Source organism: Equus przewalskii, chromosome 9, assembly GCF_037783145.1.
Source record: "Equus przewalskii isolate Varuska chromosome 9, EquPr2, whole genome shotgun sequence".
NCBI lineage: Eukaryota > Metazoa > Chordata > Mammalia > Perissodactyla > Equidae > Equus > Equus przewalskii.
The window spans coordinates 62,139,555-62,164,409 of NC_091839.1; the positions used below are offsets into that span (position 1 = coordinate 62,139,555).

A 24,855-nucleotide genomic window follows, 5' to 3' on the forward strand; every position below is an offset into this window, starting at 1 on the left:
TCTGAAAAACAAAATTCGTAATACTTATCTTGGGATAATTGGAAAAGCAGATGGATTAGTGATTGTGGAGCCCTTTATTAACTTTAAGGCATAGCAAAATGTTATTCGTTGCTCTTTACAAACAGAAAAACCAAAATGAGTGCCTAGAGTAGGCTATCACTAAAAGTCTGACCTGAATGTATCAATAAGATGCGCGGTATTTCTCTCAAAGTGTTTTACATTTCATGTCAAGGGGGAAAAATAAGATAAATCATGCCCAAAAGAGAGTGTGCTGACGGAAGGTATGTCTGACAGAGGTTGAAAGTAGAGAAAAGGAAGGGCAACTAGAAAAACTGAGAAAAGAAAGGAGCTGGGACAGAGGCGATAACACAGACAAATGAAATATACTTGTGCTCATAAAATTTAACAATAAAGCTGTTAGACTGTACGATAACTAACCTCGCTAGGACACATAGTAAAGTGACATTTAGAGATCTGGTAAATCAAAGAACTGCATCAATCCTCTTTCCAGGTGTACCTATTGTTTGCAGAACCCATCTCTACTTATGACTCGGCCCCTTGTGTTATGGGATCACCCTGAACCTTTGGCCCAGTAGCCGTTCCAGTAACTGTGCTTCAGACTGCTCTGTGTGCTACATTGTTTATCATCTACGTCCAGCCTGAGACTCATCTGTGGCCTGGACTATATTTGCCTCAGTTCAGTTCACCTTACAAACATTCTGGGGGGTGTCTTGCTTTCTTTATCCTCCAACAACTCAGTGGAACGACACTTGGATGAAGGAGGCCTCAGCCCTGATCTTCGGGACCTATTACTGCTAATCAGATCTTGACCCATGGAAGGGAATTTCGAGGGGACTCTGATTAAAGTTCTCTGATTTCTTTCTACAGCAAGACTTTGTCGACTGTAGATGTCATCCCACTCCCACCTGAGAAAGCCTGATTCGCAAAAACGCCCACCTCCTAAATGGATCCATTTAAAAGTGTCCCTTGGGTTTATGAAAAGATTTGCTATAGGATTTCTTTAAATAGCTCTTTTACTGCATTTAAATAAGATTTCATTTACCCATTTTCAGGAACACATCCATCCCAGGTAAAGTGTGGGATTCCTGCATAAGGATAACACAGGAGGAATATCTTTAAAAGCCTAAAGGCCTGCCTAGACAGCACAATAAAAAATACTGAATATTAGTCTTGTTCACAAAGAAAATGGCCTCATTTCTTCCAAGTCCTGTTAAGGCTTTATGCAAACATGGATCACCCATTACCCACTGTCCTTTGCATTCTAGTTGCTTGGGCTTGACATTTAGATGTGTCCAGAATCATGTATTTTTAAGATAAACTCCCTTTCGTATGTGTAAAAGAAAGTAGTGCCTAGAGGGAGTCACAAGGTTAAATATTTCTTTTGAAAATAGCATGAAAGGAGAGTAGAAGCATGTAGCCTTCAATTATCCATGTTAATATGGGGCAAGATTAGTTTACTTAATCCAAAAGCTTTTATTTTAGACAATACATTCAATTCTTTAATTAATTCCTTCACGATAAACATTGCTTTTTATTTCTTATTAATACCTTCACCTCCTCTCCTTTCTAAATCTCCACCCAGTTTTTGTTTCCTAAGAGCCCAGGAATATTCTATACACATGAAAGAGTTAGATCTCACCTCTTCAGCTAATCCACGTAATTACCCAACTCACCTCCAAGCAATGTGCTAACTGGAAAGACAACATATTTCATTAGTGAGTATGCATGGTTGGTGAAACTGGATCAACGAGATTCTGCTCTGTCAAGGTCCAGGTTTCTGAATTTCTGTCCTCAGTGAAGCTCTGTAGGTTAGAGCAGTATTTCAGAGACACCGAAGGCTTGAATTAGTTTCTAGATTCTTCCTTTGTACCTTCTCTTCCAGTCGTGTTTAGCCATGTACAAAACTCTCCCATAACCATTTAAAAAAATCTCCTTTGATTCCATTCTATCTTCTGACTAAAACTCAAAATTTTTATTCCCTTCTCCGAATTCCTCGGAAGCACAGCCTACACTCCCGTTTGCTTGAGAACTCAGTGAAATCCGACATCAGCTTCATTACTTGACTGAAATCGTTCTTATTGTTCCTCCTAAGGTCACAAGCAACTTCTAAGTTTCCGTATCCAAAGGATATTTTTCAGTCTTTATCTGTGGAAGGCGACTTGGTTTAAAACTGTTGACCACCTCTTTCTTCTTAAAACTCTACTCCCTTCGTCTCCATGCCACCACATCTTTCTGGTTTTCTTTACATTTTTATGAGCATCCCTTTTGCCTGTTTTCTCTGCACAACCATTCAATGTGGCCCAGGCAGAGAGCTTTATCTCACCATTCTCCATCTATGTTCTATCCCTTTGTGGTTTCATCTACACCTGTAGTTCAAGGATTATATGTTGCTAATAGCTCCCAAATTCAATCCTTTGTACAGCTCTCCCACCAGAGACTGAGATCGTATGCTGAACTACAGGCTGGATAACTCCACCAGAATAAACAATGGAGTTTCAAATTCAACATGTCCAAAGCTGAAATTTCCCATTTCTTCCTTAAATTTGTTCCTATTCCTATATTCCCTATTTAGTTTACAGTACTGCCATTCAAACAAATATTTAAACCAAAAACCTGCATGTCATTCTTGACTCGGTCAGTTCCCGCAATCCTAAGAGGTAATCGATGAAATCACAAAATCCTGATGATTTTACCTCTAAGTACTTCTAAAATCTATCTTTTTTACTACCCCACCTAGTACTATTATAACTAAGGCTCTTATCTCCTCGTAAGCAGTGTGGCAACCTCCTCGATCATCTCATTTACAGTCTTCTCATCTTCCACTAGCCACTAGAGTTCTATCTAAAATGTCTATCTCGTTAATGGCTCCATATCTCCTCAGAATGAAGTCCAGGCTCCCTTATAGGGAACATGGTCCCTTGCGCACTTCTATGCCCTCATTTCTTGCCACTCAATTTCACACCTTTAATTTTTCACCATTCAATTTCACACTTCATATTTCAGAAAGCTTGAAGTGCCTATTTCCCATATGGCGTTCAATTTCTTGCCTCCACACTTTGTTCAGCCTGTCTCCATTCCTATCTCTTTGCATCTTCCCCTCACCTCTGCCAACACCCTCTACCTGCCTAGCTTCTACTCATCTTTTGAGAATGAGTTAAGTATAATCTCCTAAAGCCTTTTTGATGACAACACCACTCTCTCCACCCCAGGCTGAGTTAAATATCTCTTCTCTAAGACCTCATAATGGCTTGCACATTTCTCTCCTGCATACTCATCCTCAGTATTTAGCATTGTGCCTAACGAGAATTGGCTCTCATGAATATTTGTTGAGTTAATGAATGCGGAATAACAGGTTGGCTTCCTGCTGACTGGGCTTTTAGTATTTTGTCAGTCTAAGAGGTGATGTCATTCCTTTCCACCATAAAGGAGACTGAGCAGAAGATTGTGACAAATGATTTTATCACCATTTCCTTTTAACAGTTGAGCCTCATGATGTTGTTTTAAGAGTTACAAACTTGCAGAAAGACCAACACATCCAGATCTAAATGTGGCCATCAAATTACATTTCAAAAGTAATAATTTCAAAATAGCTCCCATTGTGGAAAATGTGTGACAAATTTCTGCCAACGATCAAAGGTTGCCCTTTCTTCCAAATTTTTCATTGGAGATGCCAACAGGTACGACCAAGTTTCACCTTTGTGTCTCGTCTCTATCTAGGCCCTGGTACAAGGGTGGTAATTGATGTAAAACCTGGTTAGAAGGTTGGTCACCGAAGAGAAGACGTGAAAAATCTGAAAGCATGGGAACCACCTTTCCAATCATCAAGAGATAACATAGTGCATTTTTACACTATTTCAGAATTTTCAACTCCAGAAAAAAAGAACAATGCTTCCTGAAACTCACAAGTCAGCGCCTGGCCTTTGTCTCACAGGAAGCATCTGGGGGCTGCAGGTCGCAGGCCATGAGGGTTACAATGGGAAGGTTTCACAGGGATGATTAAGTGTGCGGAAACTGGAAGTTTTGGGGGAATAGGATGTGAATATTTTTTAAGACAAGAGCAAAGAAGCATAGACAACAGAAGGACTTTCGGAAGAGATCTGAAAAAGAAACCAAGAGGCTTCAAGAGAGAAAAACAAAATAAGTCAGATAATTACTACCCATTGTGTAAAAATGATAAAAAGGGAAGATTGAGAGACTGAGTTTTTAACTCAAAAAAAGACAGAAGAAATGCAGCAGCATCTGTGGGTGACTAGATCTCAGGTGCTTCATTTGGGAGATGGTGGGAAACAAGGAAATACTGAAAGGAGGAAGGATAGTCCTTTTTATCAGAAAGTTTTCCAGCTTTATAGACAAGAAAGTATTTAGTTCTTTACCTGCATAATACTTTCCTTTGTTAAATCTTATGTTACATATCACTAATTTTCATTTAAGCTTTAAAACTAAAAAATTAAATAATTTTTCTTAAATATTTGATTCTAAATAAGATACTACTCATTAGATTGTCCCCCCATATCAATTCATTTTCTAATTTGTGACATTAGTATTTGGAAATTTATATTCCACTCTTATCCAATGGGGATTCCCCGTTCAAAGTATGAAACCCAAGAAACTAACTCCAAAACTCTCCAGGCTCATGCCCCCTTCAGCTGCCAGAGGGACTCAGCCTTGCTCTTCGTTTCCCATGCCCTTTCCCCAAAGGCTTTGACTCCCAGCTCAGCCATCAAGACTGCCGGAGCAGTCTCTTACCTAACAGTTTTTAAAGACTCAAGTTTTCGTAATGGATCACCGTTCATATAAGTAGACAATTGTAAGTGGAAAGTTGAGTTCTATCTCTCTTGAAATGAAATAACAGAAAAATGGATGAACATACTATTTTAGATTAAATGCAAATATGTTTGGTCTGAGCTTGAAAAGTCAGTTAAATGGGGTTTCATTAATATTTTGTAGTAACACAATACATAAGCACTACTAACGCAAAAGCTATATTTTCAGAATATTTAGACAATATCTTTAAATTTTAGTATCACCAAGGCACTTTACATCCTGGAAGCCAAAACCCCACAGAAAACAATGTCTAAGCCACAAAATATTTTAGGCCTAGCCAAAAGAAAAAAAGACATGATATTGAAAAGTCAAATTTATTACTACATTAAGGAATCCTAAATTTGTCTACTTATTATGCAAAAACAGTGACTTTTTTCATTTCTAAACTATAAACACACCTATAAATGTTACAAATACAACACCTTATTGATGCCTAAAATGAACCCCAACGTGAAACCATTTCTCCAGGCTGTTCTCCATGGGTTACAGGGAAACAGGACCAAAAGACAGAAGAAAAGGCATCGGCACTTCTGTTTTATTTGGTTTAAGCATTTCTTTGTTGTTTTGAGATATTCCCAGACAGTAATGCCATTAGTGTTCATGTGGGTATTCTTACTAGTCCAGTGAGAAGACATTCTGCTAACATTCTCCATAGCAGTTGAAATAAAAATTACGGTGCCAGGAAAAACAAAACACTCTCTGCCACATAGGAAAGTAGGATCTGCAGAAATCTCCTAAGCAGAGGTATAGAAAATTTCAGCCTAATCCTTTGTATTTTCCTTCTTCAACACCCTTTTGGTAGGGACGGAGCACGGCTTCTTGGTGTGGTATGACACGGCATGTGTATTACCTATCCACTGCTGGTTACAAATTACCCCAAAAAACATTTCGTATCTCACACAGTTTCTGGAAAGTCAGAGATCTGAGAGTGGCTTAGCTGATAGTTCTGGTTCAGGACTCATGAGGTCACAGTCAAGCTAGGGTGACCAATACTCTCAGTTTGCACGACAGAGGAGTTTCCCAGAATTTTGGCAGTAAAACTGGGAAAGTCCCTGGAAAACCTAGACAACTGGTTCCATTAAACTGAGGGTCATTTGGGGCTGAAATCTCTGAAGACTTGACTGGGGCTGGAGGATCCACTTTCAAGTTTACTCACATGGCTGTTGGCAGAAGGCTTCAGTTCTTTACTCTGTATTCCTCTCCATAAGACAAGCTTATAACATGGCTTCCCTCAAAGACAGTGATGCCTCACTGCCTTTTATGGCCTAATCTTCAAGTCGTACAACCTCCTGCCTTAGTCTATTTGTGAGACGCAAGACTTTAAGCCCAGCTCACATTAGAGGGTAGGGAATTATAGAAGGGTAAGCATACCAGAAGACAAGGATGATTCCGGCCATCTTGGAGATTTGGCTACCACTGTATGGCGTGGTATGGTATGGTATAGTATGTATGGTTTGGTGTGGTGTGGTGTGGTATGGTTTGGTATGGTTTGTTATGGTATGGTGTGATATGGTTTGGTATGGTATGGTATGCTATGGTATGCTATGGTGTGGTGTGGCATGGTATGGTATGGTATGGTATGTTTGGTGTGGTGTGGTATGGTTTGGTATGGTTTGGTATGGTATGTTATGGTGTGGTGTGGCATGGTATGGTGTGGTATTGTATGGTATGGTTGGTGTGGTGTGGTATGGTATGGTATGGTTTGGGATGGTATGATACAGTGTGGTGTGGTATGGTTTGGCATAGTTTGGGATGGTATGATATGGTGTAGTATGGTTTGGTATGGTATGATATGGTATGGTTTGGTGTGGTGTGGTATGGTTTGGTATGGTGTGGTGTGGCATGGTATGATATGAATACTAGAGGAATGTGTTGAAAACACTACAGTAGATGTCTAGGCGAGGCACCTTCATCTTTTCAACAGGCATTTGTTATGGACCAGATACCGTGTTGAGCACCCCTGTTTGAGCTTATACCAGAAGAATAATGATAGCAAAGCAGTCCCACGGCAATGGGCACTCTAACAAGTCATTCCCCTGCAAGTTTATATAGGAAAAATTGGGCCTAAAAGAATTATAAGGTTAATCTTGAAAGGGAAAATAAGTATAAAGAACAAAATGTAGGATAAAGAGACCATCACATTTTGTAGCTTCTTTGGAAACTTTATAGGCCAAACTCTTAGTATAACGCAACATAAGGCACATGGAGCTGATTGTGTAAAGTGTCTAGAACAGAGCTTGGCACACAACATACAGCTATTAGCCTTTGTTAACACCCGTCGCCATTCTGGAAACCAACATCCTTTACTTCTTTACCACTGCACACTCTTAGTTCTCTACCTCCTTTGCAGATCATTTCTTCACCAGCTCATTTTTGGCTGCCTTTCCTTTTCCCACCCTGTGTTTCTTAGGATCCTACCCTCAAATCATTTTTTTTCCACACATTCTCCCTGGGAAATGCCATCCTCACACACAGCTTCAAACCCCCACCTGTATGTCGAGGACTTCCAAAACCCATTTGCCTGTTCACATTGCTCTGCTGTGGGCTCCGGATATCACCTGGACTCTTAAGCAGCAGGAGCACAGCAGATCTAAAACCAAGATCCCTATGTGCCTGCTCTGCTTCCTTTCCACTGTTTCCCTTTCTTGGTAAATGGTGTCACTATCTCTCTTGTTGCCCAAGCCAGAGTTCCACCCAAGAGTCACCTAGACTTTTTCCCCTGTCACACTCAACATTCAATGTCATCCCATCTTCTCTCTTAAAATCTTTCAATTTATCTCTGTACCACTAATCTGTCCCATCTAATGCCTCAGCAAGACCTTCCCATCCACGGAGACATTGACGTAGTATGGGGAAAGGACAAGGCCTTCAAACCCCAGCTCTGTCACATTTCAGTTATAGGGCCTGACTAAACCTCAGTATCTTGTCTATTAAAAGAAAAAAAAAACCTTTCCCCATCACCCTAGGAATCTTAGAACCCCCTCCTCAAGCTCCCACAATACCTTCTATCAGGGTGTTGATATCTACTTGACTGTCCCCACTGTGCTGTGAGCTCCTTGAGGGTAGAGCTGTGCCTCAGTGGTTCTGTATACCCAATAAAGCATAATGCCTGGCCCAGAGAGTCCAAAAGATGTTTGTGGAATGAATTACATTGTGGTAGGTGTGCACTGAGCCTTTCCAGTTCCCAGTGTTAGAACCATCCCTGCTCCCTTGTCAACTGCCTCCCTGAGCCCAAGTGCATGGTGTCCACCACACCGCCCACGTTTCACCACCACGAATGACTCAACTGATCGCCTACTGGCCATTTCACATCAAACTGCATTTTACCAACCACAAGCGTATACGTGTTAAATGGAATCGATTTTCCTCTTTTTTTTAAACTGATTAATCAGATCCATGATAAAACCACTTTAAGTTGATAAAAGTCCTAACTTTTATAGAAAATTTTTCTTCAAAAATAGGGAATTGATGAGTAAATAGTATTCATTACATTTTGCTTTCCTTTAAAAAAATAATAATACATTATGTAATTTTTTTTCACTTCTGACCTGACACCATGATAATGATTTGAATCAAGTTTGAAAAAGAAATGATTATTTTTGCTAGCATAAGTCCTCGAAGTATAATTGGGTTTCATGCTGGGAAAAAAATATGAGCCATTATCAGGGCTTCTCAGGTCTCAAATTACAAATATAAATTCTGAGGCCTTTTTCGACAGAGCAAGTGATTCAGGCCTCTAATATCAGGAATAGGGGGAAATATCCCAGCTATTGGTAAATACCACAACTATAATATTTTGTCTCCAGAATCTACACTTCTGCCAAGGCTTCCCAATCCTGAATGCACCTCAACATTCTGAAGTATTCTATGACTCGGGCTGCTGAACTGGTTTATACCTAAGAAAATGTTCTTGTTCATTTCAAGTGATTTTTATGTTTATGATCTCATACCAATTGACCTTTGACATCTGGTAGAAAACAGCAAAGATGTTTTATACAAAGGACAATCTCCCGTTTGTCACAGAATTGGTACTAGTTAAGAGCCCCACCACAATTTCATCTCTTGTCTACTTTGGATTTCTTCCCATAATCCTTCAGACATGGTAAATGACATAATCAGTGACATGGTAAATATTCTTAGAATGGAAAGGCTATCAGTGCTCACATTAACCTGCGTGATTGGAGCCAGTGTGAGATATAGTTAGGCCAGAACCAAAAGGAACTGAAATGAAATGAATTTTTTAAAATTCCTTATCCTATTAGAGCAAACATATGTAATATTTAAGGTTTCTAAGATCTCTTTTTTTAAGAGGATTTCTTTTTTTTCCTGAGGCAAGATATTTGTTATCATTTCTCATTATTTTGAAAGTCCCTTACTTCTAAATTTTAAACTTTATCCTTTTAAAAATTGATACAATGGTCGAATATCATTGATCAAATTAGATGTGGCAAGCAACAAAAATAATAACAATACAACTGATTCGTGACACGATACTCAGATTCTATAACCATATTAAAAATATATGAGAAGTATCTCCCTTTATAACTTTGTTAAAAGACTCTTAAGCACAGGTTTTGTTTATTATTTTTCCCTCTGTTCCCCAAAGTATAATGCCAAGTCCTACACACAGGGAGAAGTGATGATCAGAATTAGCCAAATATTTTTTAAATTTTTTAATAAAAATTGATGTTCTTTTCCTTATCCCAAAGTCATCTAAACTCATTGTAAAAATTTTTAGGAAATGTAAATAAACACAAAGAAAATGTAAAATACACATAATCATACTTCCCTAGAAAATCACTTTAATATCTAGAAACCGTCCTTTTCTCTCTCTCTCTCTCCAACTTCTTTTTTTTTTTTTTCCCCTGAGGAAGATTCCTCCTGAGCTAACATCTGTGCCAATCCTCCTCTATTTTTTTGAATGTGGGACACCTCCACAGCTGACTGGTGAGTGGAGTAGGTCCACTCTGGGGATCTGAACCTGGGACCCGCTCGGCTGCCCAAGTGGATTGCAGGGAACTTTAACCACTTGGCCACAGGGTTGGGCCCTCTCTCTCCAATGTTTAAAAATTAAAAATGAAATATCGTACTATACTTGTATTTTTACAACCATCTAAAATATTTTATGTTGATATCCTGCCTAATGAGATCATTATGAAGAAGGACGCAGTAGCAAATAAAGTTATGAGGTTCTCTTATGTTGACGGCCTAAGAGTCAGACTGTCAGAAGCACCAACCCCTCCTCTCCCTCTCTGCCATCTGCTCTGCAGCAGAAAGTGGCAACCACGCGTGAGTGCGTCTCCATCCACCTTGGCCAGGCTGGTGTCCAGATCGATTGGCAATGCCTGCTAGGAGCTCTACTGCCTGGAGCACAGCATCCAGCCCCATGGCCAGATGCCAAGTGACAAGACCACTGGGGGAGGAGCTGATTCCTTCCACACCTTCTTCAGTGAGACTAGCGCTGGCAAGCATGTGCCTAGGGCAGTGTTTGTGGACCTGGAACCCACAGTCGTCGATGAAGTTCACACTGGCATCTACCGCCAGCTCTTCCGCCATGAGCAGCTCAATACAGGCAAGGAAGATGCTGCCAATAACTATGCCCATGGGCGCTACACCATTGACAAGGAGATCAGTGACCTCATCTGAGACCAAATTTGGAAACTGGCCAACCAGTGCACAGAACTTTAGGGCTTCTTGGTTTTTCACAGCTTTTGTGGGGGAACTGGTTCTGGGTTCGCCTCTCCGCCGATGGAAGGTCTCTCTGTCGATTATGGCAGGTAGCTCAAGCTGGAGTTCTCCATTTACCCAGCCCCCCAGGATTCCACAGCTGTAGTTGAGCCCTACAACTCCATCCTCACCACCCGTACCACCACGGCGTACTCTGATTGTGCCTTCATGTAGACAATGAGGCCATCTATGACATCTGACATAGAAACCTCAATATTGAGTGCCCAATCTATACTAACTTGAATAAGTTGATAGGTCAAATTGTGTCTTCCATCATTGCTTCCCTCAGATTTGATGAGCCCTGAATGTTGATCTGACAGAATTCCAGATCAACCTCGTGTGCTCTCCCTGCATCCACTTCCCTCTGGCCACATATGCCCCTGTCATCTCTGTTGAGAAAGCCTACCATGAGCAGCTTTCTGTAGCAGAGATCACCAATGCTTGCTTTGAGCCAGCCAACCAGATGGTGAAATGTGATTCATGCGATGGTAAATACATGGCTTGTTGCTTGTTGTACTGTGGCAATGTGGTTCCCAAAGATGTCAACACTGCCATTTCCACCATCAAGACCAAGCGTACCATCTAGTTGTGGATTGGTGCCCCACTGGCTTCAAAGTTGGCATTAATTCCCAGCTTCCCACTGTGGTACCTGGTGGAGACCTTGCCAAAGGGCAGCAAGCTGTGTGCACACTGAGCAATACCACAGCCACTGCTGAGGCCTGGGCTGGCCTGGACCGCAAGTTTGACCTGATGTATGCCAAGCGTGCCTTTGTTCACTGGTATGTGAACATGGAGGGCATGAAGGAAGGAGAGTTTTCTGAAGCCCATGAGGACACGGCTGCCCTTGAGAAGGGTTATGAGAAGGTTGGTGTGGATTCTGTTGACAGAGAGGGTGAGGAAGAAAAGAGGAATACTAAAGTTAAAATGTCACAAAGCTGCTGCTTTTGTAGGGGAGCTTATTCTGTTTTAAACATTGAAGATTATGGTCTGATCAGTTAATTTGCATGTAGCAGTGTTTACTTTCATATACAATGACTGACTTTGCTTTAAAACATGATGCTTTGTTACAGACCCAAGCTGTCCATTTCTCTGATGGGTTTGAATAAAGTATCCACTGTCTTAGATGAAAAAAAAAAAAGTTATTGATACTCTCCAGTGCCTCAGAACACTTACCCAAGTGCTTCATAAAAATGAATGAATGAGTGAAGGAGCAAATGAATGAATTAATTAATGAATTTATCAATACTTATCTTTATGGGAAGCTGAATGGTTGCTTTAACAAAGCACTTTTGGCAAAAATGATAATAGTACTCACTTATTGGTTTTTTTTTTTAGCCCATTGCTAAGCTTCACAGTAACCTGAGGAGGTAGATTTTGTCATCTACCTCCACCACTTCAATGGTCTCTGAGAGAATGGAGAACCTGCCCAAGCTGCAAAGCTGAGATTGAAACCTAGACCTGACTGAACCAAAACACTGATAGCTCTTCCCACCAGAACACACTGCCTTTCCAATATCGCTAATACACTGAAGTGAAGCTTTGTGAAAAGGACACCACCCCCCCTCCAATAAAGGAAAGAAGCCTTTCAGAGCTGTGCACGGCATGTAGATTCGCTGTCTTCTCTCGTGTCCCAGTACAGCTGTTACCATCCATTTGTGTGGTGGCTGTTTCATACTAGTACTGTCAGGGTGGTCGAAACCACAGACACATTCACTCAGAGGAAAATAAGAATGGATTTTCTTTTTCTTTTTGAGAAAGCTTTTTACATTAATCCACTTAATCCTATGACTGATTTGCCATTGAAATCTGAAGCAGAGTACCTTTTACTAGAAATTTCTTAACTTTGGAAAAAAATTAAATTAGCCAGCAAGATATGTTTATTGCTCCTTCCTTAACTTTCAAAAAGAAAGTGTGTGTGTGAGTGTGTGTGAGTGTGTGTGTGTGTGTGGTTGGGAGGATGGGGGTGGGAGGGAGAGGGCAGCAGATGGATCTTTTCAGCAAAGTGAATATTATTTTACCTCTGAGGAAAACTACAGCATAGCCCATAAAAGTAAAGAAAAATTGATTTACTTAATAATAGCTAAAAATAGCACTTTTTTTTAAGAAGGATTTTGGATACATGTCATTATACACCTGTCAAAACCTATAAAATACACAACCCCAAGAGTGAACCCTAACGTAAATACGGACTTTGGGGGATAATGATGTATCAGCGTACGTTCGTCAGTTGCAACAAATGTGCCACTCTGATGGGGGATGTTGATAGTGGGGGAGGCTGTGTGTTTTGGAGGCCAGAGGGATATGGGAACTCTGTACTTTCTACTCAGTTTTGCTGTGAACCTAAAATTGCTCTAAAAATTAGTCTATTTAAAAAAAAATAGCAGGTTGGGATGAGACAAATGTGCTCTCTAGGTTTTACAAAGAAGTAAAAGATGTTTTTCTCATTCCAATGGAATAAACAAAAAATATATATATATACACGTATATCTCTCATTGGCCTTATAGCTTACTTATTTATATGAGAGGTGATCCCACAGCCATAGATTTCTAGTTTAGCTCTCCCTCGTCCTGAATGACACACCCATTGCTGGGCTCAGCCCAATGCAACATCAGCATCACCTGAGAACTTGAAAGAAATGCAGATTCTCAGGTACCACCCAGACCCACTGAATCAGAAACTCTGGCAGTGGGATGGGCAACCTGTTTTTTAACAAACCCTCCAGGTGATTCTGATGCAAACCAAACTTCGAGGACCACTTGTTTAGAGTACTCACCATTGTGTTTCCAACCAGATCATTCTCTGAGTTGAGAGCAACCATAGAAAGCCAGCCCTCTCATTTCACAAACATGGAACCCAATTTCAGGAATCAAGAGATGGATCATCTGTAACAATGGATAAACAATACCTACTTCACAAGATTGCTATGGCGATTAATGAGTTAGTCTATACAAAATGCTTAAAACAAAGCCTGGCATATACATACCCACTAAATATTAGCTCATACTGTTACCATTGCTACCGTTAGAGTTAGCTAGCTTTTCAAAACGGTTCAGGAGCATAATTCAAAAACTCTGTTGGGACAACTGACCCCTGATTCTGTTAACTGCTCTTAAATTCATTTTGTGGGCAAGTGTTTGTACATGTCGCATTGATGATAACCTCTCAGCCTTGACACAGGCTCCACACACAGGTTTCTCACTGTCTAGCACAATAGGGCCGCTGGAAATGCCCTCTCCTCAGCAGATGTGCAGTATGAGAGTGATGATGAACCAGCCTCCCTGGACCAGATGCTGAAAGCGGGTAGATAATGCCAGAGCTCTTAAACAGGCACTCAGTTACTAGGGAAGGGAGAGTTAGATGACAAACTGCTAAGGGAAATGTTGTAAAGACACACTGAAGGAATAAACTGTGTAGGGAAACAAAGTTAAGCCATGTAACCTAGCTGTGGAGACCCAAAAAGGATATTTTCTACAGCTGAAGGAGTAATGAAGAAATGATGGAGTGAGGATCAGGGATGACAGGATGAATGGCAGTGATCAAATATGGTCCCATCACTGCAGTACGTTTAAAAAGGGGGGAAATTCAATGATTTGTTTTAGTCTATGACAAAACTGCCTTATCAAAAGGGCCTCATCAAAATGGCCATGCTAAGACATTACAGACCCAACAACACAGAGTAAGGAAGAGTCTAATCTAGAGCAATCATAACGTCCACTGCTGTCACCTGGGCTCTTAAGACCCAGATCAGATTGATATAAATTCTCACGGTTCATTGTCCTCTCGCGATTTCTGTGGCTTTCCAGTAGACTGATGTTCTTATGGTCCTCATCAAATCAACGTAGTCTATGGATTAATCACAATAGCTAACACATACATTCTTTACTCTGAACCAGGCACTGTTCTCTGAGCTTTACAAACAATAACTTGTTTACTATTCACAACAACCTTAGAGGGGACTATTACTTTCATCAGAGGAAACTGAAACACAGAAAAGATAAAAACTTCCCGAGATAACAGAGCTGGTAAATGTCAGAGCTGTTTCAAGCCCGGGCAGCTTGGCCCTAGAGGCCAAGTTCTCATCCACTGAGTTTTGCTGACTTCGTATTAGCCTGTCCTGCATGTACTGTTTCTGTTCTATACTTCGTGGACTCTAGAATGGAATCACCCCTTTATTTGATTTACCCAAAAAAACGATAAGGAACAATCATCACACAGGCATTTGTGTGTGGAGCTGACTTTATTGAGGATTTGAGAAAACGGATGGAGAAAGCCTTCCTTACAGTAATTAAAACAACTCAAAATCGATTGTAAACACCGATGTATCTAAAAGGCTTTCCTTTTTCCCGTCTTCCAGCCTGAACCTGGGGCCTCTTTTTTCATGTCCTAATGGTCTCATTGACTTCGTTCATAAAGAAAGGAAAAAACCAGTTTGTTCGCTGAGAATAATTCTGGCGCTTGCCACCAAGATGATCATTTTTATTTAACCTTGTTGCCCTGGCATTCAGAAACCAGGGAAAACCAGAAGCCAATTTTAAGTAAATGCCTTCTAAAGGACTAAGAAGATGGAATTACATGAACAATAGGCCCTAACACACACCTGGCTTCACCAGAATGCAACTGTGAAAGGGACTGTTGTTAATCTTTTTTTTTTTCAGGCCATGCAGGCTTGACAAGAGACAATTCCAGGGCTGGCCCGGTAGCCTACCGGTTAAGTTCGCATGCATGTTCCGCTTCTCGGGGGCTCAGGGTTCGCCCGTTCGGATCCCAGGTGCAGACATGGCACCGCTTGGCAAAAGCCGTGCTGTGGCAGGCATCCCACATATAAAGCAGAGGAACATGGGCACAGATGTTAGCTCAGGGCCAGTCTTCCTCAGCAAAAAGAGGAGGATTGGCAGCAGATGTTAGTTCAGGGCTAAACTGCCTCAAAATAAATAAATAAATAAATAAAATTTAAAAAAAAGAAAGAGACAATTCCATCAGCAGCAACAGCATCTTTGAACTTAGATACCACATGGGCCTGTGTAGATACCAGAATGAGGTTCACTGGGATGCCTCCTAGAGCATTCGTCAGTGCAGGCGCAGGGCATCTTGCTAAGGAATTAAGTTCAGTGGGAGCAATTTGAGGACCTCCATCAGGGACAGCATCATAGGCCTTTGACCTGTGCAATTGCACAGGCCTTGCCCTCAGAAGGGCCCTGCACTTGGTTCAATGCTCTGCCATCACTGTCTTGGAATTCCTAATAATTTTTGAATAAGGAGCCCTGTGTTTTCATCTTGCACTGAGCCCCACACTTTATGCAACCAGTGCTCGCTCCAGTCGCTGCCCTACATTTTCGTATCTGCTAGTCAGCATAATACCGTCTATATGGACAGGAAGGTGAGTTCAAACTGTCAGCAGATATTAAGCCAAACAGCATCTCAGCTTGATCACCCACCAACTAGAATTTGACTTTGAATGGCATCAGGTACCTTGGCGCCATTCTCCTCCTAGCACAGCAGGGATACTGGAAGCCCACCTGCAAACTGTCACCAATCCTCAAAGCGGCAAATACAGAAACTGAGAGTAAGCATTTAGAATTTTTTTTTTTAACAATTTGACATTGCGGCAATATCCAATTACATGATCATTTTTTTAGTCATTCATTTTCGTTGGATTTTATAAATACACGAGTCCATGACAGATAAGGGGAGAGAGGAACTACACTGGTCCTTGCCACAGATGTTTTGAAAAGCACTGCCCAAGAGTCAGAATCTCTTTTCCAACCAACACTAAGAAACAGGTCAAGAACAACAAGAAGACAGAGACCACAAATGAAACGTCAAGTTAAGATGCCCTTAGGAATTGTGGGCTCTGGGACATGAGACATCCTAAAGAGATTTACAAAATAAACACCTAAAACATTTGAGAAACTCCCTCTTGCCTAACAGCTGCCACAGAAAACATACTTTGTTTCTTGGAAAGTCTTCTCAATGTTACTGAATTTAAAGTATATTCTTTAGTCAAATGCAGGACAACAGTAGTTTTATATTTCCTACCATTTCCGGGTTGAGAATTAAACATTAGCAAGTGGCATGCTCTAGGCTGGACCTGGCTTTTCCACACCTCGGGAGGGCCCGACTACACTCTGGACCTTGTTTACTACCTGTTGTGCTAGTGCTAATTAAAGATTGCACATGAGAACATATTACCACAATTTATCTTCTCCGGAACTCAATTAATTTTATAGACTATATTTCCTGCCTCTCTGGGTGGAATATGACTCTTAGTTGGCTTACAGTCCATATAGATGGAGATCAAAGTATTTGCCTATGGTCAAACCAGGATGCCTAGACTGTTTGCCTTCACTTCCTCTCTTAAGCTTTCTGAGTCACCCTCTTGTCTACCCAGCAGATAAGAAGAGGCAAAGTGGTGACAAGGGCTCATCAAATTGTTGCTACTGAACTGAGCCTTGGCAAGATGCCATCTGCTCACACTGAGGGTTGCCCTATGAAACAGCTCCATAAAACCCATTCTCGTGTCTACTAAGAGGTGGTTGGTTGGGTTTGTTGTTCATAATGTTACACCCTTGGGAGAAATTCCTGTCTGTCCTTATTAAGAGCAATAGTTAGGGTTTTCCTGTCCAATTAGTCTCTTTTTATGTCATGGACACTGTAAGTCGTATATGTGATCCAGCAGCTCTCTCTTTCTTCTTGGCTGCTAGGATGCCAATTAGTACCAGATTTACAGTCCTTTTGTACCAACTGTGCAGGCTTTTATGGAATGTGTCTTTATATTCGATTTGTTCTAAGCATCATGCTATACCCCTCTTTAGTTTGCTTTCTCTTTTCTCAACTACTTATAATTTATATCTTGTAAAATACCCCAGTTGCTATTGGAAGAAAATAACAGGTAAAGAGAGAAAGGAGAAGGAAGAGATGGGACACAGATCAGGGGAGAAAGGAGAAGAGGAAGAAAAGGAGGAAGGAAGAAAGGAAAGAAGGAAATTAAGAAAAAAGAGAGTGTAAGGCAAGGAAGAAAAGGGGCCATATTCTTGTGGTAATAAAATGAAATGAGAATCACAAAATTCAAATAGTGAAAAGGTCATAGAAAAGAGATTATCATATGAGTGAATTATATAAAAATCATTTCAAAGCTAAGATTTAAGAACTACTCTCCGACTGCATTGTTCACTATGGATTGCTATTTAATTATGTCCAAGTTTAACTATAACAAGATACGAAATTGTTTCAGAAGTTTGGCTTCAGATCTAAAAGCTTTAAATCTAAGGACCAAAGATGACTATCACCTCCTTCCTTCCCCATACTAAAAAGTTCTAGACATATCCCTACAGGACTTACTAAGAGGAGGCCGAACTGGTGTCTTCAACTACCAAGTCCATCAGCCAACACCAGCTTGGAGGAGATGAACACGTAACAGAAAAGATTTTTCTTTAAAGGCTGTAGTGGAATGAAGAGCACTTGATGTTTTCTCTTACCTCCTCCTGGGATGCTTCTCTCCTGTGTACACACACACACACACACACATCAAGCCAAGAGAGGAGGGCCCTGTAAGAAGCTCTCATAGAGATTGGAATTATCTTCTCTAAAAAGTGGAACCTCAACGTTCAGTTGGGTATCTGCTGAGCTTCAGAATCTTGGGTGTCTGCCCTTTTAGAGAAGACTGGGGAACGCCTGCCGTGTTGACAAGTGCACCCAGGAGTTTCGGGTTATACATGAAGATAGACACTGAGGCTGCCCTTCCTTAGAGAAGTCTAAGGATGGGAGACTGGCTGGAGGAAATTATAAAAGAGAGTGTGGAGAGAGAGCACCAGTGGGGGTGACTTGTGCTTCCAGAGTTTTCCGTCAAGCCCAGTGGAAGTTTCAGAATGTAGCTAGACCCTAGCCATATTGAAAGGATCCCAATGAAGAGGGCTTCTCACCTGGTGGAGGAAAGCCCAGGGGTGTGCCTCTATAGCAGGAGAGGAGGAAGGTTCAGAGAGGTGAGCCAGAGGAAGCCTCACCTGCGTGAGGGAATTGCAGTGTGCACATCCCCAGGGGGGCCTCCCCAAAGAACCCACCCATGCAGCTGGCAAAAGAGCAAGCATTGGACATCCTCCACAAAGAGGGCTGACAGGGGGACTAGTGCACAACAGTCCGGTACAGGGGCCTTTTCTCCTTTTCCTCTGATGCCTGGGAGAGTAGCCGCCATGCCTGGGTCAGGCCTTAGTTAGGCAGAACGGATACTCCTTTGAATTGAATGCCAGTTTGATTTTTTTTTATTTTAATTAAGCTTTTTCACAGTTGGAAAAAAAAGACTGCCCTAATACCTAAAAGTAACTACAAAAGCAATGGGATCTCTGGTTCCTGGGAAGAGAAATCTAAACAACGGTGGGGGAAACAAGTTTCTTCTGATTTATGTTAGATAAATGCATGCAAAATCTAGAATAAAAATTAAATCTCAGCTTCGGCCTGTTCAATAAATCATTTACATAACACTAAGCATTCCAATTCAAAATGAAAGATAAAACAATTGAAATGTCACAAAAAACAACAAAGACCAGGATATCTAACAACATAAAGTACCTACGTTCTCCTCAGAACACTTACCTGATGTGTTCATGCTGAGAATGGGGTCTCACACCTTAGTTTTTCTCTCTCCCAGATAGCTGGTTGACCTTCTCTCTTCCTTCTCTCTTCCCAGATTCTCCCATTTTAATTTACTTATTAAAATTCATTTAGAGTAAAAGAAAAAAAGAGACAAATAATAAAGGCAGGAGTTTATAAATTTCAGAAAACTAGTACAATTTTTAAATTCATCAGGTATAGTAGTTATGATAACTGGGTTATGGAGACATTTTCATACAACAGTGAATTCATTTGACTTCGTATGTGGCGCTGTACCTGGTCCTTGCTTGGAGGACGTACTCCTGAGAATAGAGGGTTTATACGCCATATCTCCATAGTGACTTAGGCCACATCGCTTTCAACAACACAGCTTCATGAAATCAGCCCTCACCAAGCTTCCTTCTCCACACGGCCTCGTGTTGTTGCTGCAATCAGCGGTGCCAAATGTTTCACCATTTGGGTATAAAATTCTCCACTAAGAACTCCTAAATCATTTGCAAATTGCTTTCATAACTACACCCTAAATTGAGCCTTCAAATTTTTTTCTCTCCATAAAATTGAGTTTTCAAAACGAGTATAGTTTATTTTCTTTCCTAATGACTACTTCCAAAATCTCTCTGCATACAGGCCATTTGAGCTCAGTTGAAACAGGTGGCTGGAGCCAGGAAAACTGGGGCCTAAGTCTCCAGCCCATTAAAATATGTTTCCTCCCTGGCAGCAGCTGCCCGTCTGAGCGTATTTAAAGTGTGAATCCTCCCCACTAACAATTCAATTAATCAGTGACCGCTTTCAGATAAATGCATGTAAAATCTAGAATACACAATTAGATAAAAATTGGTCAATCCAGTAAACCAATTTTTGCGTACCATATGTGATCCTAACTGGTGAAGACCTTCAAATCTACCAATTGTTCCAGAAATGAATGGATAAATAAACAGTTTCATATAAATTTTCTCTTTTTTTTGCCTGTTTAAAAAACTTTTTATTGACTCTGACATACATACAGAAATAGGCACAAATCAGAACTGGACATCTTGATGAATTATCACAAAGGGAACACATCAATGAAACTACCACCCAGGTAATAAATAGAACATTAGTAGCGCTCCAGAAGTTCTCTTCACGTCCCCTTCCAGTCACTTCTTTGACTTGCTCCCAAGGTAACAGCTATCCTGACTTTTACTTATTCATTTACTTATTTTATTGCAGTAACGTTTGATTATAACATTATATAACTTTCAGGTGTCCATGGTAATATATTTCAAATTCTGTGTACATTACATCATGTTCACCACCGGAAGCATAATTACAATCCACATATAAATTTTCTGATGCTCTTCTAGTTACACTTGCTGCATCACAAATTATCAGAAATCCTAGTGCCTTAAACATCTGTTTTATTTGGGGAAGTATTTTGTGAATCAGGAATGTAAGAAGGGCTGGATTGTGCAGTTCTTGACTGGGGTCTCTCAGGAGGCTCGTGGTGGAGTCAACTGCAGGATCCACTGGGCTGGCCATCCAAGGTGTCCCTCTCACAGGGCTAGCAGTTGATGCTGGCTGTTGCTGGGTATTCAGCCAGGGCTGACCAGAGCGCCAGAACATGGCCTCTCCAGCATGGTGGTCTCAGGGCTGGGCTTCATTGCAGCCATTTCCCCCTGAGCGGGCACCACAAGAAAAACTGGAAGTTGCATGGTTTTTTTTGAACAAGCTTCAGAAGTTACCTAGTGTTGCTTCCGCTGCAGTCTGTTGCTTACGAGCTAGTTACTATGGTTAGCCCAGATTACATAGGAGAGGACGGACACCCCACCTCTCTGTGGGAAGAATGGCAAAGAATTTGAGGACATGTTTTAAAACCGCCACGTTTCAACTCATGTGTTATAATGAAACAATTCTTCTCCCTTCTCATACACTACCTTCCCACACGCAAAAGAAAACTTCTGGAATTATATTACCCTTTAAAAATACTGTTTGAAGTGTAAAGAATTTGAAAGTACAAGATTTAATTATTTAGTTTAAAACAAACACTTTTAGTTCTTAGGGGGGAAAAATAAGTCCAAGGATATTTTGGCTATTTTCACCCAAATGGTATGGATGGAATTTAAACATTTCTTATTGGGTTTGACATTGTTTCACAGAGACTGAGGGGTCCCTGTGAACAACTCAACTAATGAATTTGGTTCTGAGCCATGATTTGCTTAGCATTTTGACACCATCCATGCAAACAAATTTTCCAAAAAGAGGCTCATTCTATTAACTACAAAATAATGAATTTCAAGTCTCCTGACAAAGGTCATTTAAAATCATCTCTCTTCCTTTTGCAATGCATAAGTCACTTAAGTGTTATTGGTTTTTTACTGCTCTGAAGTTATCTTGCTTTGCATTATCTTTTTCCCAGGCAGACCAGAAGCACTTGAGTAACTCTTAGTAAGGTGAATTCACACTCTTTCCAGTAGAACTTCCAAGAGTTGGGGCATTTCTAAAACTCACTTCTACCCAGAAGGAATGACACACCAGGCCTTTCCTGTCCCACTTGCCTTGTATGTGGTTCATATATAACAGGTTGTAAACTTCATTGTTTACTTATCTCTGCCGCTAAACTACATGCTCACTCAGTGGCGGGAACGGAGCTTTTAGTCACCTTTTCATCCCCAAGGGCTAGAACGCAGAAGATACTTAACAAATATTTGGTGATTTCATTTTTTTTTTTTGTAAAGGCATTGTTTCTGAAGCCTTAAAAATATATATAAGTACATATTGCTTGTTTAAAAGAATGTTGAATACCATGGGTTCCAAACTTGCCAAGGACTACTGTTTTGATAACCTGGATCAGTGGTTCTCCATCCTGAGTCACATGGAAGATCTTAAAAAATCCCAAGTCCCAACTGCAGAAATCCTAACTTAATTTGTCTGTGATAGGGCTCAGGCATGCATATTTTTTAAAACATTTCTCTAACTTTTTATTTTGAAATAGATTTAGACTTACAGAAAATTGCAGAAATAGAACAGAGAGTTCCAGTATGCTCTTCATCCAGCTTCCCCTAATGTTAACATCCCACAGAAGTGTAGTACGATTATCAAAACTAAGAAATTAACATTGGTACAAAACTCTTAACTAAACTATACGTGTTATTCAGATTTTGCCAGTTTTTGCAGAAATGTCCTTTTTCTGTTCCAGGATCCAATCTGGGATCCTAAACTGCATTTAGTTGTTGTGTGTCTTTAGTATCCTCCAATCCGTGACAATTCTCATTCTTCGCTTGTGTCTCATGATGTTAACGCTTTTGAACAGTACTGGTCAGTTGATTTGTAGAACCCTCCTTAATTTGGGAGCATTTTGTTTTCTGATTATTAGATTGAAGTTTTTAATTTTTGCCAGAATACCACAGAAGTTGTGTGCCCTTCTTAGTACATAATATCAGGAGGTACATTATATAGGTATGTCTTATTTCTGGGGATGTTAATCTTGATCACTTAGTTGAGGTATCTGTTGGGTTTCTCCCCTGCAATGCTACTAGTTTCACCTTTGTAATTAATACATTTCTTGGAGAAAATACTTTGAGACTAGGCAAACATCCTCTTTCTACTCAAACATTGCAACTAACTTTAGCACATGTCCATGGATCTTACCTGCAATAATTCTTACTGATGGTGTTCTAATGGCAATTTTCTGTTCCCCTCATTCCTTCCATACTTATTCATTAATCATCTGTGAGAATACTATTTTTTATTCTTCCCCCAATTCTTTAACTGTTCATTTATTTATGTTAGTATGGTCATATGGATCAAATATTTTTAAGCTCCCAAACGATTCTAATTTGTACTCAGGATTGAAAACCACTGCTAAGTGATCTTTGAGTCTGGCTTATAATGTGCTTCCTCTAGTCTGCCTGCTAACATAATGGTCTTGTCCTGTCAATATACAATTTGTTGATATGACCTGTTCCCACACTTCTATAAACTTCTCAGTTCCAACTGAGTGCATCTCTCCTCTGCCATAGATAAGCTTGGTCACACCTTGAAAATCATAACTCAGAACTACTATATCTCTAAATCTCTGGGTCTAATCCCAGCTTATAACCAGTTACATTGCCTGCATTTTCCCACCTACTAAAAGAAGCTTTGCTTTTAGCAGAAACTTAAATCCTATAAAATCCCCATCTCACATATACCACATCACTTTCCTTTGGGATTCACTAGCCTCCTACCCAGTTATATGTGTTGGTTAATCATTTCCATGCTACATATCCTGGCATCCCATGATTCTATAAAATTTTAAACTCCTGTAAGCAAGGACTTTGCATCATTACACTTGTTATCTTCTCTTCACTGCATTGCATTTAGTATATGTTTTAGTCCCTTGCTACTTAAAGTGTGGATCACATAGCAACAACGTTGTCATCACTTGAGTGCTTGTGAGCAATGCAGAATCTCAGGCCCCACTTCAAATCTACTGAATCGGAATTAGAATCAATGCTCTAGTCCAGTGACTCACAAATCTAATGTGTATAAGCATACCTCATTTTATTGTGCTTTTCTCTATTACACTTTGCAGACACTGTGTTTTTTACAAGACCCTCCACCAGCAAAAAGATTATAACTTGTTGAAGGCTCAGAAGATGGTGAGCATTTTTTAGGAATAAAGTATTTTTTAACTAAGGTGCGTGCATTTTTTAAAAACATAATGCTGTTGCACACTTATAGACTATTCTATAGTGTAAACACAACTTTTATATGCACTGAGAAACAAAAAAATTGTTGTGACTTATTGTGATATTTGCTTTATTGTTGTGGTCTGGAACTGAACCCACAATATTTCCCAGGCATGCCTGCATATGAATAACCAGAAGATCTGGTTATTTGCAAAGAAAAAGTTAGCCAATTGTAGCGAATTGAATCCAACAATATGTAAAAAGAATAATGCAGCATAGTCAGGTAATCTTTATCTCAGGAATGTAAGGTTGGTTTAATATTTGAAAATCAACGTAACTCATCATATGAACAGTAAAATCATATCATCATCTCGGAAGATGCAGAAAAATCATTTGACGAAATCTAACATCTATTTATGATTAAAAAAAACAAGTCTCAGCAAACTAGGAATAGAAGGGAACTTCCTCAACCTGATAAGGACATCTACAAAAAAAAAAAAAAAAAAAAAAAAAACCCATACAATTAACATCATACTTGAATGGTAAAAGACAGAAATCCTTCCTCCTCAGGTCAAGTACAAGATAAGGATGTCCACTCTCATCACTTCCATTCAACGTTATGCTAGAGATTCTTGCCAGTGTAACAAGGCAAGAAAAAAGAGGCAAAAGGCATCAAGTGGGATGGAAAAAATAAAGCCATTTTTATGCAAAGACAATATGATTTCTACATAGAAAATCCTATCGAATCTACCAAAAAGCTACTAGAATTAATAAGTGATTTTAGCAAAGTTACAGGTTACAAGATCAACATACAAAAATCTATCACAATTCACATATAGTAACAGTGACAATCAGAAATTGAAATTTAGTAAAAATGCCATTTACAATAGCATCACAAATATGAAATACTCAGGATAAAACTGAAAAATGATGTGCAAGATCTGGACATTGACAATGACGAAACATTGCTGAGAGAAATTAAAGAAATCCTAAATAAAGAGAGAGGCATACTATGTTCAGAGAGTGGAA

General features: G+C 40.1%; 1 pseudogene; it reads left to right on the forward strand.

Annotated features, from left to right (window-relative positions):
- Positions 1–10,232: 10,232 nt before the first annotated feature.
- Positions 10,233–11,147, forward strand: LOC103561379 (tubulin alpha-1A chain-like; annotated as a pseudogene).
- Positions 11,148–24,855: the final 13,708 nt, after the last annotated feature.